At 39.1% G+C, this 17,343-nt stretch overlaps 1 long non-coding RNA gene across 4 annotated transcripts; it reads right to left on the reverse strand.

The window, feature by feature from the left end:
- Positions 1-643: 643 nt before the first annotated feature.
- Positions 644-16,540, reverse strand: LOC114235161 (uncharacterized). Of its 4 annotated transcripts, none has more exons than XR_008558873.1 (5): positions 16,330-16,540; positions 15,726-15,932; positions 12,195-12,335; positions 1,433-1,745; positions 644-857 (listed from the first exon to the last, which is right to left on the reverse strand). It is a non-coding gene; the product is annotated as an uncharacterized LOC114235161 (long non-coding RNA). The 4 variants fall into 4 exon arrangements; XR_008558872.1 differs by having other exon boundaries at positions 12,190-12,335; XR_003621342.2 differs by lacking the exon at positions 1,433-1,745.
- Positions 16,541-17,343: the final 803 nt, after the last annotated feature.

Consider the following 17,343-nt stretch of genomic DNA (forward strand, 5'->3'; position numbering starts at 1 on the left):
TGCATATTTGTCTATTATTAGGTAGGATACTCTTCATTCTCTGGCTCTTTCCATTCTGCACAGTTATTGATTCATCTAGGTTGTTACATGTATCAATAGTCCATTCTATTTTTAAAATTGCTAATTAGTCTTTGTGTGGATATATGCTTTCATTCATTTGGGGTAAATAAATAGGAGAGGAACTGCTGAAGTATATGGTAGGAGTCTATTTTTAAAGAAATTGCCATACTCTCTAAAGTGTAGGTAAGGCCAAAACCGGTTTGGCTCAGTGGATAGAGCGTCAGCCTGCGGACTCAAGGGTCCCAGGTTCGATTCCGGTCAAGGGCATGTACCTTGGTTGCGGGCACATCCCCGGTAGGGGGTGTGCAGGAGGCAGCTGGTCGATGTTTCTCTCTCAATGATGTTTCTAGCTCTCTATCCCTCTCCCTTCCTCTCTGTAAAAAAATCAATAAAATATATTTTTAAAAAAATAAATAAAGTGTAGGTAAGAATATAAATTAAAGTCCTGCCAAATACTTTAAATTATGTTTCTTTCAGACAATAGACAAGGTAAGCAGGCAATTGGGCCCCTGTTACTCCATTTTGGCCAGAACCAGAATAATAATTACTTTCAATTAAAAAAAAAAAACATTCAAGGAGCACATGAGATTTCAATATATATTTTTTAACGATGGGTATGTGACTTTAATTGAAGAATAACATGCAGAAGTGGTAGCCAAACTAGAGTTTTATTCCACTGTCTTATCCTCCATGGTTTATGTAGTGATCTGAAATTTCACATAAAGGAACATTTTGAAGTTTGATAAATGTTCATTTTTATTCAGATTAATGATTATCTTCAGAAATATAAACTTGGCCTGTTATAAAAGAGAAAATTATTTTGTGTAATAATTTCCAATGTTACAATATTTTAATAGACTAATACTTAAATTTCCCTGGTCTGTCTACCAAAGTGGAATCCTTGTAGAAGTTTTTGAACAATACTGACATTCAGCATTCTCCCTTCTCTCTAAAAATATGGTTCTTTCAGAATAGAAATGTTTCTTACACATAAAAATATGATAATTTTGAGATTTTAGAAGTTTCAAAAGGCAATGAAATCTAGATAGCTGGGCACATCAGGGCTTTAAGGAGAAGTGGCCAGCTTAAAAGACTTCTGACAGGAGAATGGCTTTTACTTAGCTCATCTTCTCTCACCCTGGAAGTTCATACACATGTAAAGGGATCTTCATAAAGACGCATGTTGTACTGTATTACTGCTAATTAGGTATTCATAATATTGACTCCTCATTGTCCTCCCTAACCCTTCCCACTCTCCCCAAAAATTCCACAACCTAATCTTTATTTAATTTCAGGGTATCCATATCATTTCAGATAAGATTTCTCCTTTCTGTCTACTCCTAGAATTATTTACTAGCCCAATCCTGTATACCCTTCATCTTTAATCTTGTTCCTATAAAGGTGGATATCGCCAATTCAGAATGCAACCTCCAAAGATGAAATCAGCTCCATTGACCCAAATAGCTGTCTCAAAAATCTCCAAAATCATTGTTGTTCAAGGCTTGATATATTGTCAGTATTAGCCCAGATGTGTGTCCATCATAAATCCTATCAAAGAGCTGACTGTTTTCTTCACACTGTTTTGAGAGTCTAATTTATGATAAATGTTAACTAGCCCAGCAGTGATAGAATGCGGATTGTTAACAGCAACCTCCAGACTCAGAGACAGTTCAAATGACCATTATCTGCAAAAAACAAGACAAAGCAAAAAACCATTTCTTATTATGATGCTTAATTTATAAATGAAAAGTCCTCAAATCCTCATTTCAGAGTTGGCCCTATTTGGGGCAGTAGTGAGGGAGAATAAAAATGGTCCTAAATCATAAAATTGCTTTAAAATGTTGGGTGACAAAATAATTATACTTAAACTGACAAGTTCTTTTCAATTTCTTCAAACGTTCATGGCTATGATGAGATCAAAATGTCAGTGATATTATTAACCTGTTAAAAACATGTGAAATAATATGTACTTCATTAGCTTTTGTTTCTTTTCATTATCGCTGCCTAGAATTTATGTCAAGTCCATCTCTCTAGATTGTGAGAAAACATTTGCTTTTGAGCCTGTAAAGAAGTAGATGTCTTTGAGATTAACTCTTTTATATATAAATATAAGCATATAAATATGTATTTTTAAAATTACATGTGTAATTATACATGAAGTATTATCTATCTATATCCTACCTAATAATAGGGTAATATGCAAATAACCATCACTCTGCTACACCCAAGATTGGGCAGCGGGAGGCTTGGGGGCGGGACTCGGGGTGGCCTATCCGGTCATTGAGAGGCGCAGGGCGCAGGACTCGCGAGTCCCACCCCCCGCGCTACCACTGATCCGGCTGTTGAGAGGCACAGGGCGCGGGACTCTGTGGCCAATCCGGTCATTGAGAGGCGCCTCTCAACAGCCAGATCAGCGGTGGCGCAGGGGGCATGACTTGCAAGTCCCGTGCCCTGCGCCTCTCAATGATTGGATCGGCCGCCGATCGGGCTGTTGAGAGTCATGGGGCAAGCACTCAGGCGGCCGATCCGGTCATTGAGAGGCACGGGGGGCGGCAATGATACTATTCAGACGTTGTTCCACAGGAATTAAAGGGCCCAAATCATGCCAGGAAAACATGCCCCAAACCATAACACTGCCCCCACCAGCTTGAAGGGTTGTACTCATGCATGTGGGGTGCAAGTTTTCATGCTGTTTCTGCAAAATTCTCACTCTGACATCTGCATGATGCAACTGGAAATGTGATTCATTGGACCACATAACTTTTTTCCAATGCTTGACTGTCCAATCCTGTGTTCCTGTGCGAATTGGAGATATTTTATCTTGGTAACTGCAGACAGCAAAGGTGTTCGAACAGGCCTTCGGCTTCCATATCCCATACGATGCAGTGTATGGCTAATTTGCCTACAAACGTCAGGTGGTCATAATAATCTGGCCACTCAGTGAATAGCTCCCTTAAACCAGACTTAATCTTTAAATAAAAACAATAACAAAGTCCTACTTCTGCCTACCATGATGTGAGTATCCTGTGTGCATGTGAAAACATGATAATCCTTTCTTCAGAAGAGGATGCAGAGTCCTCAGATAATGTTTCCTCCTCTGCTTGATATCCCATAACTTAAACACAATGATATAATGTTAACGACACTCAATGGCTATGATATAAGGTCAATACATCTTATATTCTATCACAAGACGTTAAGAGTAAAAAAGAAAACAAAGATATTATATATTTTTATATTATATAGATAAATTGTTATGAGGATTAAATTAAATAAAATATTTATGGCACCTAGAATTTTCTGTCACATCACATGTTGTTTGTTACTAAATGCTTTTTCTTCACACTATTCTAATTTAGGATCAATCTCTGGCTACATAGTGTCATACATTAACCATGATGAGAATTAGCCTCTGTACAAGTGTGAGCATAAGAATTAGTCTGTAGTGTGTGCCCACGCATTATGGTAAGTAATAGATTACATGTGCAGTAATGAGGTGCCTGTTTCTTTTTATATACAATATCATTTTACTGAATTTCTTGCATTTTAGATCATGTAATCACAATTGGGGAATTCTTGGCAGAGGAAATCACGGATTCTAAATTTCTAAGAATCTCAAACTAATTTCTTAAGATTCTACATGCAGATAATGAAATTTTCCCAAAAGACTGCATGAGAATTAGATAGTTATATGCCTATCTGACTTATTTGCCCTAAAATGGTGATAATATGATTGTGTGTGTGTCTACATACATACATACATACATATATATATATGTATATATATATCCTATCTAATAATAGACAAATATGCAAATTGACCATACCTCCGACACACCCACAAGCCACGCCCACCATCCAATCAGAGCGAGTATGCAAATTAACCCAAACCAAGGTGGCTACAGCCACAGAGAGCAAGGTTTCCTAGGTAACAGAGGAAGCCAAGCTTTCCGCCTGCCCTTGCCAGGCCTAAGCCTCCACTCGAGCTACAAAGTTTCAATTATAGAAGGTAAACAAATTCAAACAAATGGCAGCAGAATGGAGCTTGAGAGAGCAGGCCAGGGTTGCCACCAGCAACAGGGGAAGCAAAGCTTTCCGCACACCCTGGCCGGGCCCACCTGCTTAAGGCAACAAAGTTTCAATTATAACCCCAACACAAATGGCTGCTGGCCTCGGAGGGAACCCCAGGCTTGGCTCCGCTCCAGGCTATAAAGTTTCAATTATAGAAGGAAAATAAATTCCAGATATCTGGGTCTCCGCTTGGGTTGCCAGGGGGCGTGGCTGGCCTGCAAACCACCATAGGCCCCTCGCTCAGGCCGCCCCACGCCCCAAGGGAGCCCCCACCTGATCCGGGACACCCTTCAGGCCAAACCAGCTGGCCCCCACCCCTGTACCAGGCCTTTATCCTATCTAATAAAAGAGTAATATGCAGATTGATCATCACTGCAACACACAATATAGCTGCCCCCATGTGGTCAAAGATCCTGCCCCCATGTGGACACAAGATGGACCACCACAAGATGGCCAGCAGGAGAGGGCAGTTGGGAGGCACCCGGCCTGCAAGGGAGGGCAGTTGAGAAGGACCAGGCCTGCAAGAGAGGGCAGTTGGAGGTGATCAACCCTGCAGGAGAGCGCAGTTAGGGGTGACCAGGCAGGCAGAGGAGGGAAGTTGGGGGCAAACAGGCTGGCAGCAGAGTGGTTAGGGGGTGATCAGGCTGGCAGGCAGAAGCAGTTAGGGGCAATTAGGAAGGCAGGCAGGCAAGCAGTTGGGAGCCAGCAGTCCTGGATTGTGAGTCTTTGCATCTGCTGTTCCTCCAAGCAGGGTCACTGATCTCAAAATTATAAGGGGTCCCATATTGGAGAGGGTACAGGTTGGGCTGAGGGACAACCCACCTCCGTGCATGAATTTCGTGCCTCTATTATATATATATATATATATATATATATACACATGCACACATATATGTGCATAAATAGCTGACTTTTAATCTCCTGCAATGGATACCTGAAACTGTATGTAATTCTTTCAGATGTTCAACCTAACTATCTAGCTATAATTTAATTTAAAACCCTCCCAACATTATGTATGTTACCCCTGTTTTATCCTAGCTAATCTGAAAACTAAAGAAAAAATATTGGACTTGGAGCATTTAATCCAGATACAAGATAAAGAGCTCTACCTCCACATACTTTGCATTTATATTTTCTTTTCCACATATAAAATGTCTTTTCCCCAATAAGGCAAGAAATAGATGTCTATGCTAAAATTCTATTTCTTCTTTTATAACACTGTCCTAATTCTATTGTATGGGTGTAATATGTAGTAAATATTTTCTCTTCTAATTAAAGTCCTTCACTTTTTGGAATGAACTTTTTATAGCTCTTCAAACATCTCATGCTCATTAAAAAAAATATATCCTCACATAGAAATACTTAATTCATTACTTGATACCACAAAAATTAAAAAGTAGTTATTCCAACGAATTTATTTTCTCTTTCCTTCTCCAGTACCCACTATCCCTCCTCCTTATAAGCTCAAACAAGTACTATGAGGGGAGAAAAATGTTACCCACACACCTGAACAAAAATCTATGGAAACTCATAGCAAGAAGGCTAGTCCACATTATATCTTTCCTCCCATCCAAAATTGTAATAATCAGAATGGTTAATGATTCACACTAAATTCTGCTTTCTTATTTCCAATCATTATGCTAAGATCACAGAGATAAATAAACCTTTAGTTGTGTGTAAGGAAAGAAAATCTTTTCAAATTCATCCAATCAAGTTATTCTGAATTCAATCTTTCCATGCCTTGCAAAATCAGTTATATCTGGTTGTTTTCACAATTTCCTGATTAAATCTGTCAATGGATTTTCAACTGCTCATTCTGTTATTTATCCAGAGTATTAATGAACTTCTTTACCTCCTGTGGATCCATAAATATTTCTGTTTTATTATCAGAAACAGCCCTTAATTGGACTAAAGATAGGATTGTAGATTTATCTGCTCCACTTAAGTAGTGAATGAACTTTCATGGCTACAAAGCCACCATTTATTTATTCACCATTTACTGATAATTATTGCACCCCTACCACGTGCCAGGCACCATTCCTGGGCTCAGGGTTAAGTGGTGAAAAGACAAGCAGGGTCACTGATCTCAAGGATCTTAGATTCAGTCAGAGAGATGGTTAATAAGCACATCATCAAATAAAGCAGAAACTTCTTATGATGAAAAATTATACAAGAACACAGTACAGGGATTCTGGAGCTTCTTGACTAAAGGGAGGTGAATAGAAATGTCTGCCAAGGAAGAGTAACCTAGGATGTCCTTTTAAAAGAGCTAGCACCTGAGCTGATGCCAGAATAATGAGAAGGCACCAACCGGGCAAAGGTCCAAGGGAGGGATTTTTCAGGCAGTGGGAACAGCAGATGCAAAGACTCAGAGTAAAATACTTGGGTGTATTTTAGGACAATAAAAAAAAGACGTGTTTGGAACTAAGTAAACAAGTAACTGCAAGTGAATTGAGATTGGTCTTTATTTAACTACCTGTGTTTAATAATAGTGGCTAAAATATATTGGGCCCTTAGTATGAGCCAAGCACCAGTCGTTATCTCAGTTAATTAAAAAATAACAGCATAAGGAAGCTAACACTTATTATTTCCATTGTATAATGGACAAAATTGAAGTTCAGAGAAGTGAGTTGCTGAAGGATATTTAACTAGTAAGTAGACCAACCAAACCTAAGCCTTTACTCAGTCAGTAAGTTACACTGCCAACCTAACATCTTTCCTACCACTAGTTTGAACTATTTCAACCTTGCTTTATGTATTACTTTTGCAACTAGAGTTTGACCACTTTTGTTTCAGGACTACTCTATCTCGTACCTTCAGTATCTTTATAGTACCTTACTTACTAGGTAGGAGACAGCAATATGCTGGTAACTGCTTAGCATTTAACCCCCATCTTCTCCCAAGAAAGTCCTGGCTAATGGCATTTGTTGATTCCATGGTGTAAACACTCCCACACTGCCCAATTTCAAGTTAATAATGAGTCATCTGCTAAATGTGCAGATTGAGAAGAGATGTGCCCAATCGGCTCTTCTGAGCCAGTATGAACAGGCGCCAATATACCACTGATAGGAGATGCTCCATACATACTCACTTGAAAGAAAACCTACTCATAGGAAAAGAGTTTGGAATCCCTTTGATGAAAGTCAGAATCACAAAGGCTAAAACAAAACGCATCTTATTACCCTCCATTCTCTAAACTGACAAGTTGGGAGAAAGGTAGGATGCAGTGCATGAAAAAAAAAAAAAAAAAATGGATGTCTTCTCCCTTGATTTGTGCCAGTGCGATTTGTAGCACTGCCACTTGGAATATTTTGCCATTGAGTTTGCTCATTGTGGAGCGAATCGTCTCCTAGAATGCAGCGCGTACAAATGGTTATCTCAAAATGAAGAGGCACAGCACCTTAGGTACCTATATAAGTTCAGGATGGTTTTGCTAATTGAGAATTTAGGAGACCGAGCTCCTGGATGCAGCACCTAAGGAATTGTTTTACAACACGGAAGCCAATAGACAATATGGACCTTTTATGAATGAGCTGGAATCTTTGCACTGGGGGTGGAGAAACTGCCTTCCAAGTGCAAATTCCAACGTGGAATCGCCCAATAATAATTCATGACAGAGATACAACATATGCTCTCACGATAGAGTGGGAGTTACAGGACACAGAGAGCAAGTAAGCAGCAGAACCTCCGTGAGTTACGGCACCTCATTGCCATTATAAAACATCTTTATTGGGAGGGAAAACGCAATATTTTGGTAGAAGGAGATGAAGTAGGTAGTCTGGATGGCTCACTTATGGTAGAATGTGCAATTTTACAGCTGGGATATGCCTGTCTGCTTTGTGTCTTCCCTGACTCACAGCCTATCCTGAGCAGGCATTGAGTATACACAGTTTAATCCATAAAGCAATCAAGGTGCTTAGCTAGAACTTGGGAAATGGAGAATTTTATGAAAGGGAAGCCTATATTTTCTACACAGAGTTCTCAAGTGCCATTCTCTCCCTCCCTTTTGAAAAGTGAATTTAATTCAGGCAGCTTTGGGGAAGCTGTGTTAGTGGTCATTGCCTGTGTTTTCTTGGGGCAGTGAGATTAATTCACCTGTATAAAATACTTCCTTTCTTTTTTTTTTTTAACGGTTGCTACCATTTTCTTAGAAAAGTCTTAATTTAAAAACACATCATTGGAGTCAAGTACAGAAGCTTAGTACCCTCGGTTCATTGAGGCTTACAGCGAACATCTGATTTATTTTCCAACTATATAGTGGCAGGGAGAATGGTGTGTAAACTCATCAGAGTGATAACATTCAACCAGAGTTTTTAGCGCTAAAAAAGTTGACCATGCAAATCCTTCAGTAAGGTTAATGTGTGAGAAGAGATTTTTTTTTTTTTTCTAGGAGCAAGAGAAGAAAACTCATATCCTGTCCACAAAGAGATGTCAATCTCATGTTTCTGAATGGACAAGTTGGAAGATTTGAACCCTTTAACTCAGGGGTCCTCAAACTTTTTAAACAGGGGGCCAGTTCACTGTCCCTCAGACCGTTGGAGGGCTGGACTATAGTTTAAAAAAAAAACTATGAACAAATTCCTATGCACACTGCACATATCTTATTTTGAAGTAAAAAAAGCAAAACGGCAAAAAACACCCGCATGTGGCCCGCGGGCCGTAGTTTGAGGACGCTTGCTTTAACTGCTTGACAAATCAGAATATCAAAATAACCAGAAGTTTCACAGCCAAAGGTAGGAGTCTCAGAGAGTGGAGATGAGAGCAGAGCCCTTCGCTGAAAATACACAATATTTAAAAATCTCCACTCTATCCCTTATCGTTTTCATCAAAGTGATTATAATTCATCTATGTCCGTGGTCGGCAAACTGCGGCTCTCGAGCCACATGCGGCTCTTTGGCCCCTTGAGTGTGGCTCTTCCACAAAATACCATGGCCTGGGCGAGTCTATTTTGAAGAAGTGGCGTTAGAAGAAGTTTAAGTTTAAAAAATTTGGCTCTCTAAAGAAATTTCAATCGTTGTACTGTTGATATTTGGCTCTGTTGACTAATGAGTTTGCCGACCACTGATCTATGTGAACATTTTAGAGTTCATTTATATATTCAGTCTTTCTTAAATGACCTGCTAGTTTTGTTGAAATGCTCCTTTAAAACACTTTGAATCTCAATCATATGTTGACGGTTTGTTTTTTTGGGGTTTTTTTTGAAAGATAAAAGAAGGTCATCAATTTCATGATTTCAGTGATATGACTCAGGAATGTCATTATTTTTCTTTTATAAATTTGATCAGTAAGAAAAATGCCATAAAATGGTTGTGGTAATTCCCTGGAAGTTTGGTCTCCTAGCATCTATGTTTAGAAAAAAAATGTTTCCAGGGGTACTTTGAATTGATATACATCATTGGTAAGTCTTCTTTATTTGTTATTGTCTTTTAAAAAGCATGAAATGTCTTTTCTATTTGGAGTTGTTTTCAGGAAATATGGACTCTTCTCTCTCTCTCTTACTACCTCCTGGCTACACTCACTTTCTATGCTATTTGTGTATCTACATTATTCATGCTTACCAGCCCAGCTGTAAAATAAAAATAGAGGGAATGAATGAGTTCTAAGGATCAACATAAAAATATGGCCTGAACTCCAGCCAGACCTTGAATCTAACTTATGTTATATGGTGCACCACTTTTTTATTTTATGCTGAATTCTATTAGCCAAACTACTTCTTTTCTGCAAACCTGGTGATCTGAAATCATGCTTTATGCTTTGGACTCTTCTTAATTAAACTAATAAAATCATAATAGTCCATGTCTTCTGAAGATCATTAGAATTCCTATAAGACCTGGGAAGTTTTCATATTAGTCAAAAAAAGAAGAAAAGTACTTGGTTTTGTTTCTCTGTTTCTGAAATTTAGACCTCTTTATTTCTATTTACTCAGTGGTCTGAAAACATTGTGTGGTTTTCTTGACGCTATTTAAAAAATTAAAACAGAATGGCCCTAACTTCACAGTGCTAATATTTTGGGAGGCACAGTCCTCAGAGACCATCTTAATCTGGAGGCTGCTGTTTCTGCTGCTGGTAAAACTGAAAAGCAAAACACCACTGACACAGTGAAAAAGCCCAGCTAACTTTACATCAGATCTCATTGTTCCTACTAGGACGCACTGCTTTCCACACATAATAGTGACCGATCTGGGTGATCTTTTTCATATAGGGGGGAAAACCTTTTTAAACTCATTTTATCAGCTCCAGAGTTTCACGTGTATATAACAGGAATTAAGAGATCTCCAAGTCTGGAATGAAAAACAGATATAGTTGCTGGCAATTTGAGCCTTTTGTAAATTCTCCTCTCAAGCTGATTCCCATGGCTGAGTAGAAAAATGTGTATTCCTCATTGAACTCCAACCGGCAGCTTCCTAGCTTTCTGCCGTCAATTGTAGTAAAATCATTGTCAATTAATCAACTGGAAGAGCGAACACCTGCCCAATTTATTATTATTTTTTACAAGTAATTAGGGGGTCCAATAAAGCAGCAGGAATAGATACATTTTTAGGTAAAAGCATATGTCAAAACCTGCATGTTTCTAAGCAATTCCATATCAGTCGAGGAGAGAGAGAGAGAGAGAGAGAGAGAGAGAGAGAGAGAGAGAGAGAGAGAGAGAGAGAGAGAAGGAGAGAGAAAATATCTCTTTTGACAACAAACAACCACAAAAAATTCTGAAGCATGGAACAAAGAGGCTTGTCAAGCAAGAGTCTTTATTGCCTAGGATCTCAGCACCTGCAAGCATATTTAAAAGCATCATGTGTGAGAGATATATGTAGGTCACTGTTGTTGTGTAGGTGGCATAGGTACCGTTAGCCTGGGTACAATAAGCCTATATCTACCAGTTTTATGTGTATTTGGTCAGCCAGACAACAGAAACAGACTCTAAACTCAGAGAGAGAGAGAGAGAGAGAGAGAGAGAGAGAGAGAGAGAGAGAGAGAGAGAGAGAGAGAAGCAGCCGGATGGCAGAAACCCATGTATACTTGCACAAAACAGGTGGTGTTCTAGTTAGGATGCCATATTTGCTATTTAGGGTTCCTGTGATCTCTGGAAGGATGGGTAAGCTATAGGGTGCGTGGGATGAATCGACACAAAGAATCCACAGCGCTCCCAGCCTACAGGCTCCGTGCGACCTGGCACTCAGTGGACCGAGATGGGTTATCTCAGCAAGCCTGCCACGAAGGCTCTCTGAAATTTGGGTTACCACATTTAGCTGTGGGATTACAGCGCATCAGACCACAGATAGGAGATAATGCCTCAGGCGTGCGGCTGTGGCAATGTATGCCTTGCAAGACTGATGATGGCAGATTCGAGGGCTGGGGGAGATGGAGGTGAGGCAGGACATGGAATAGGTAATACAGCGTGGCTTGTGGCTTTTGCTAGTGGCTGTCATGGCACACCAGCTCCCACGACCCGGTGCCCCACCTACACTGACAAACCAAACAAAGCTCTAAAATATTCTGTGCCTCCATCCTTCTTTCTCAGGCAGACAGCAATAAACCAGAATTTATTTTCCTCAATAGGAGTCCAACAGCACATAAAAGGGGAAGAATTTATTTTTATTCCCCACTCCTTACATTGAACTGTCCTTTTGTTGACTAAAGCAATAGGTTCACACAAAGCACTGTGAATTTTTTTCTTCATGATTCAGTGCTCATTGCTTTCAGTGGCCAGAAGCTCTTAAGGTATTTATGAAACAAATTGTCACCTCACCAAAACTTTGTCCCTTCATATGTTTGTTAGTGAGCTTTATTTCTCACTTTATGTCTGTTGTGTAATCTCCCCAACACTCGCACAAGTCCCAGACAAATCTGGTAGAATTCTGAATACAATTGAACTGTGATGATCATTCTTGCTAGTCCAGCTGTCTCAGATTTTGAACCTATTCTCATTTCTCAAATCCCAGTGTTTCCTTCTGATTTATAAAGACCATTTAAATGCCATGTCAGCTCATAGGGGTCATTGCATATGTCTCAGTTTCCTTATAAGAAAAAGAAATTGCTTAGCATAATCTATTCCTTACTCACATTACCGATTGTGATGTAGTTCAAATGCAAAAAGGTGTTGCTCACATAACTGAGGTATTTCCAAAATACTGTGGCAATCTCTCCTCCCTTTCTCCCAGGTGTAACTCTCCTGGATTTGGAAAAATGCACCGTGAGATCTGGAATATCTAAAAAACATAAATTGTCCAGAAAGTCTTAAAATATATTCTGAAAAATAAAAAGTATGATAGTCATCCATGTATTCCCAAATTATTTTAGGATCTTTGTCTTGTGGGCACATGCTAGGATTACATTACCTGAATCGTTGTGTTTGGGTAGAACTATCTGACTAATTTTGCACAATTAATTATGATCAGAAATGCTGAGTCACCTCTGATCCAGGGCATTTAATGGTCATTGTGTGTATGAGACTTTATACAGCTTTCTCTTTTCCCTCTAGCAAAGCAACTGGCCCACTTTATATGCTAGCTCTTTCTTCCTGTTTGGTCCGCCCGTGACTCCTGTGAATATAATATTCCAGCTATTCCCTACGGACATACTGGACATAGAACATGAGCAGAAAATATACCTATATTGAAATAGACCATTGATATTTGGGAAGCTTTTTGTTACTGCAGCTTAAACTAGCCTATCCTGACTATTAAGCTAGTTCACTGGGACAACGATGTGCAAAAGGGGATACAAGACCAAACAAGTTTGGGAAAAACTCGTTTGAACAAAAACTGAATAAACTACTTTGGTTGTTTCAGATTCATTATTGGCTTATGAGTCTTCACAAGCCTATTGTACAGAAATGAAAACATCCCTAATAGAGTCCTGCCTATGTGAGGACTGTCCCAAAGGACTTGTGTACCAATGGATGCATGCCAACTCTCCACCACCTCACCAGCCTTTGTCCTCATGGGACGACATCAGGACAGTCCTCTTTCCTTGACAACACTAGCTCATGGTGTGGTACTGGCTTCAATGCTGCTCCAGGGTCTCTGTAATCTACTTCTTTGAGGAAGTCTATAAACTCATTCTCTTCTTGAATGTTAGCTGGTTTCAAAGGCAAGTGTATAATATTTTGCACATGGAAAAGAAAGTGGTGTTATTCTTTAGAAGGTGATATATATATATGTCAAAGAAAAATGTCAAAGTCTACCTTTAAAACATATATATATATATATATATATATATATATATATATATCACCTTCTAAAGAATAACACCACTATATATATATATATATATATATATATATATATATGTTTTAAAGGTAGACTTTGACATTTTTCTGGCTCACTAATTTCCTTTCTTTTTCCCTTCTGATTAAAAACATACACTTCACTTATAAGAAAAAATATATTACCATACGTGCTACAAATAGAAGCCAACACACCAAGAAAGTAACTGCTGCTAAAAGCTGGCTAATTGAAATGTAATTCATTAGTTTCCAACAGAACTCGATCTACACACACACACACACACACACACACACACACAATCACACATACACACAGAATTTTGGCCTCTCAACCCCTTCCCAAGGTTGCATTTATGCTTCTTTATCTGGCAGGGTGGGTTTGTTTTTTTTTCTTCTGTGCTTGAGAAACTGGAAACATTCATTGCATTGAAATCTAAAGGTGGCTACTCACACCCATAATCAGTAACTCTGTGTCCCCCCCGCCCTAACTTTTTTTGAGGTGGGATGATTGTGTAGACGCCACCCTAACAAAGCATTCTGTCTGTCCATGATGTGCTGTATTTGGAGAGGATTATCAGAACTTAATTGTCAAAACGTTACTCTGATGCAAATCGAGGCCATTCTATTTCAAGAGATTCTCGTTTCTTTTTTTCAAACTCACCCTTCTTTTTTACAGCTATTTTGGTCTGCAAGGAACCAGTTAGGTGAAGCACCAGTGTTTCTAAGCCTTAGGCTGTAAGTGTCTAAAATAAAAGCAAATCCCAAATTTTTAGAAAAGTAAAGGAAGTGGAGGAGGAGAGAAAGAAAGAAAAAATAAAATGTAAAAGGAAGAAGAGAAAGAAGGAAGGAAAAAAATTCTGCTCATGCACTCACTTACTTTCTGAATTGATACACGAGCAGCCCAGATCTTATCAGATAATACACACATTTAGAAATCCGTCTGCACGTGTCTGTGTTCCTACCGCCCATTCTGCCTAGCTAAAACAACATCTTTTTTTCCCCAAAAAATCTGTTTCCTTCTTACATAGTCCAAATGTTAGAATGTGGTTTGAATTCTTTTTTGAACATTAATTTAAACAGCATGGGAATAGATCAGCCCCTATAAGTCTAAATAAAACTTCCTTTGACATATATAATATGGTGCTTATTTGGAGGCTAATGGAGTTGGAAAGAAAAAGTGGGAAAGAGTTAAATACAGAAAGAGTAAGCTTCATGGGAGTTTTTTTTTTAATATAAAAATTTAATTGCTGCTTCCCCCATCCCCAATCTAACCTATTTAGCAGAAATTTACAGCAAAGCTTTAAACTGATTTTCATACCAGCATTCCAAATGTTCAGATACTTGACCTGATCAGAAAACATGCAAATGACACAGTGCCACTTAGTGGAAAGGGGGGAAAATCATTGTGGGTGAGAAAGGAAGTCAACAGGCATCCACATCTTCTGGAATTACAGACACAAGTCATGTATGACATTTAGAAGCTTTGCCTTTTGATGGCTTTCAATCACATTAAACTTCTGCCACAATAATAAGTAAATTGTGTCATACACTATCACAACAAACATTTGCAAAGAGAGCATGGGGGAATCCATTCCACATTGATGGTATAGAAACATTATAAACTCTATTTGCTCAAGGAGAGAAATTGGAGTGACTTCTTAAGGTGAGACCGTCTCCTAAACAGATAGAACCATATAATGTCTGGTAGCTAGATGAATTATAACTAGACACTGCTCATACTTGGCTCTCCAGAGCAACTTTCTTCTCTGCCTTAAGAGAAAGCTGGTGAATCATTCACTTCCATAGATTGTTAAGGACCTTGAGAAAGCCATTGCTGAGGCAGAACCACATTGCTCCAGTTTCTGGTAAGCCAGGGGCCAGGGCTACCAATTTAGTTTGCGAACTGACTGTTTTGTTTCCATTAAAAATTAAGGTCACTCTCTAAGTGAAGCCTTTTGCAACTATTGTTGCATTATCCTTGGGGGTAAATTTTGAAATACCTTTAGATATCTCTCTGGGCACCTATTGAATGTTGTCGTCTATCAAGCTATCAAGTAGCATTTCTTTATTCTAATATTTTGCAAAATTCACAGCATGCTTTGACAAAAGCACTGACTCTATTTATGTATATAGAACTTGACACACCCCATGAAGAGCATCACGGCGCTCTCTCCCTCTCCCACTCCCTCCTGTTCCCTGTTGGAGTTAGAGCTTATTTAACCAGCTCTGAAGTGCTCTGAAAGTCTGCTTCCTCCCACCACCTCCCAGATTCCCAATACTCTGGTAAAGATGCTACCTTTGGATACTAGGTTTAATTTTGACAACCAACTCCCCCCGCCGTCCCTCCCTCTCCACATGCTTTACCCCTCACCTAAGTAACCTGGAGCAGGATATATTCAAAAGTCTATGTCTTCCATTGGGTCAAGTTGCCATCTTTTTCAGGCTAGGTGGTGCTGAATGCAAATGGCAGCAATGACGGTTACACAAAAAAGTGTTTCAGGCATCCCAGGCAGCACTTGGGAAGTCAGCAAGGAAATAAAGATGAGCAGCACTCACGGCTCTTAATCAGAAGCTCTTTCTACAAGAAAAAAAAAAAAGAGAAATTAAAAAAAAATGTTCCTACATTACCTACAGTGTTGTTAATGTAACTTTCTATTTACATAATATGCAAAAAGGGCTGTCTGCAAACTGCAGTAATCTATATGGAATGAGGACAAAAGATACTGATTTCTCTAAAACGTTCTTGTTAAGGAATAATCAAGAAGTTAGAACCTCTAATCTTGCAGTCAAAGCAGAAGTTTGAGGGTTTTTTTTCTCTTTTTTTTTTTTTCATTTTGCTCATGTATATACATTCACATGCACAGACGAGTACAGACAGATTTACAGATATCAAATATATCGTCTTTAACATTCAGAAACTAAATTAAACTTCAAAGAAAAAGTTAAAGTTCTCAGTAAAGACAACATTTACTCACTTTTGATATAGCCTTAAGCACTTTCAGCAAGTTTGCTCTGAGATGTCTAAGGAAAAGATAAGTGTGTGTGTGTGTGTGTGTGTGTGTGTGTGTGTTCCTGCAGGTGTAAGAGGGAGAGAAGCAGAAAGGGTAGATGCAAAGGGGAGGGAAGGGTTGGGGGGAGAGAAGGAGAGGAAGAGAGGAAGGGAGAAAGGGAGAGAGAGAAGATAGACTAGAGTTAACTAGAATGGAATGAAACAAAACAGAATGAAGTGGAGTGGGATGGAATGGAATGGAATGGAATGGAATGGAATGGAATGGAATGGAATGGAATGGAATGGAATGGAATGGAATGGAATGGAATGGAATGGAGGGATAGAGCAGGATGTAATGAAAAGGAAAGAGGAGGAGAGAGGGAAAGAGAGAAGGAAGGAGGGGGGAGGGAAACATTCCCAGATGCTCTTTCTACTCTGGATCCATGAACCTTCCAGTCTTTTAATCAGTGTGAAATATATTTTGCTATGATATACAACATAGTCAGCATAAGGAAGATTCTGGAGAAGAAAATTCCATGAGCAAGACTATCTCAGATTATGTCCAACTGCTTGTTAATTCTCTCATCCATCTCCAGATGATGACAAGGAAATTTCTGGTTGACATCAGCTGCTAGGGGACAACATATAGAGAAAACAGTCTCTAAGGCAACACAACACCAAACTAGCAGGGGATGACTAGATGGAAACTCAACACATGAAATTGCATTTGCAAACAGCCAGCTGGTACACAATCCCATTGGGACCACTTAGTAAACAGCTGCATTCTATACCAGCATGAGCTTCCCATAACAGGGAGGGCAGGATTCAGTGAGCTAACAGTCCTGAAAGGCCACTAAATATCTTACTGACCTCCTTGTCCTTAGAGTCCCAAAGTATGCTAAATTCAGGTGTAAAAAGTTTCAGACTGACAAATGAATGTTTTAGGACTAGATTTGTTTGCTATTAGATCTTCACTTGGAGTTTTTCTACCTGTTGATCA

The sequence above is a fragment of the Eptesicus fuscus genome, chromosome 18 (assembly GCF_027574615.1).
Source record: "Eptesicus fuscus isolate TK198812 chromosome 18, DD_ASM_mEF_20220401, whole genome shotgun sequence".
Classification (NCBI taxonomy): Eukaryota; Metazoa; Chordata; class Mammalia; order Chiroptera; family Vespertilionidae; genus Eptesicus; species Eptesicus fuscus.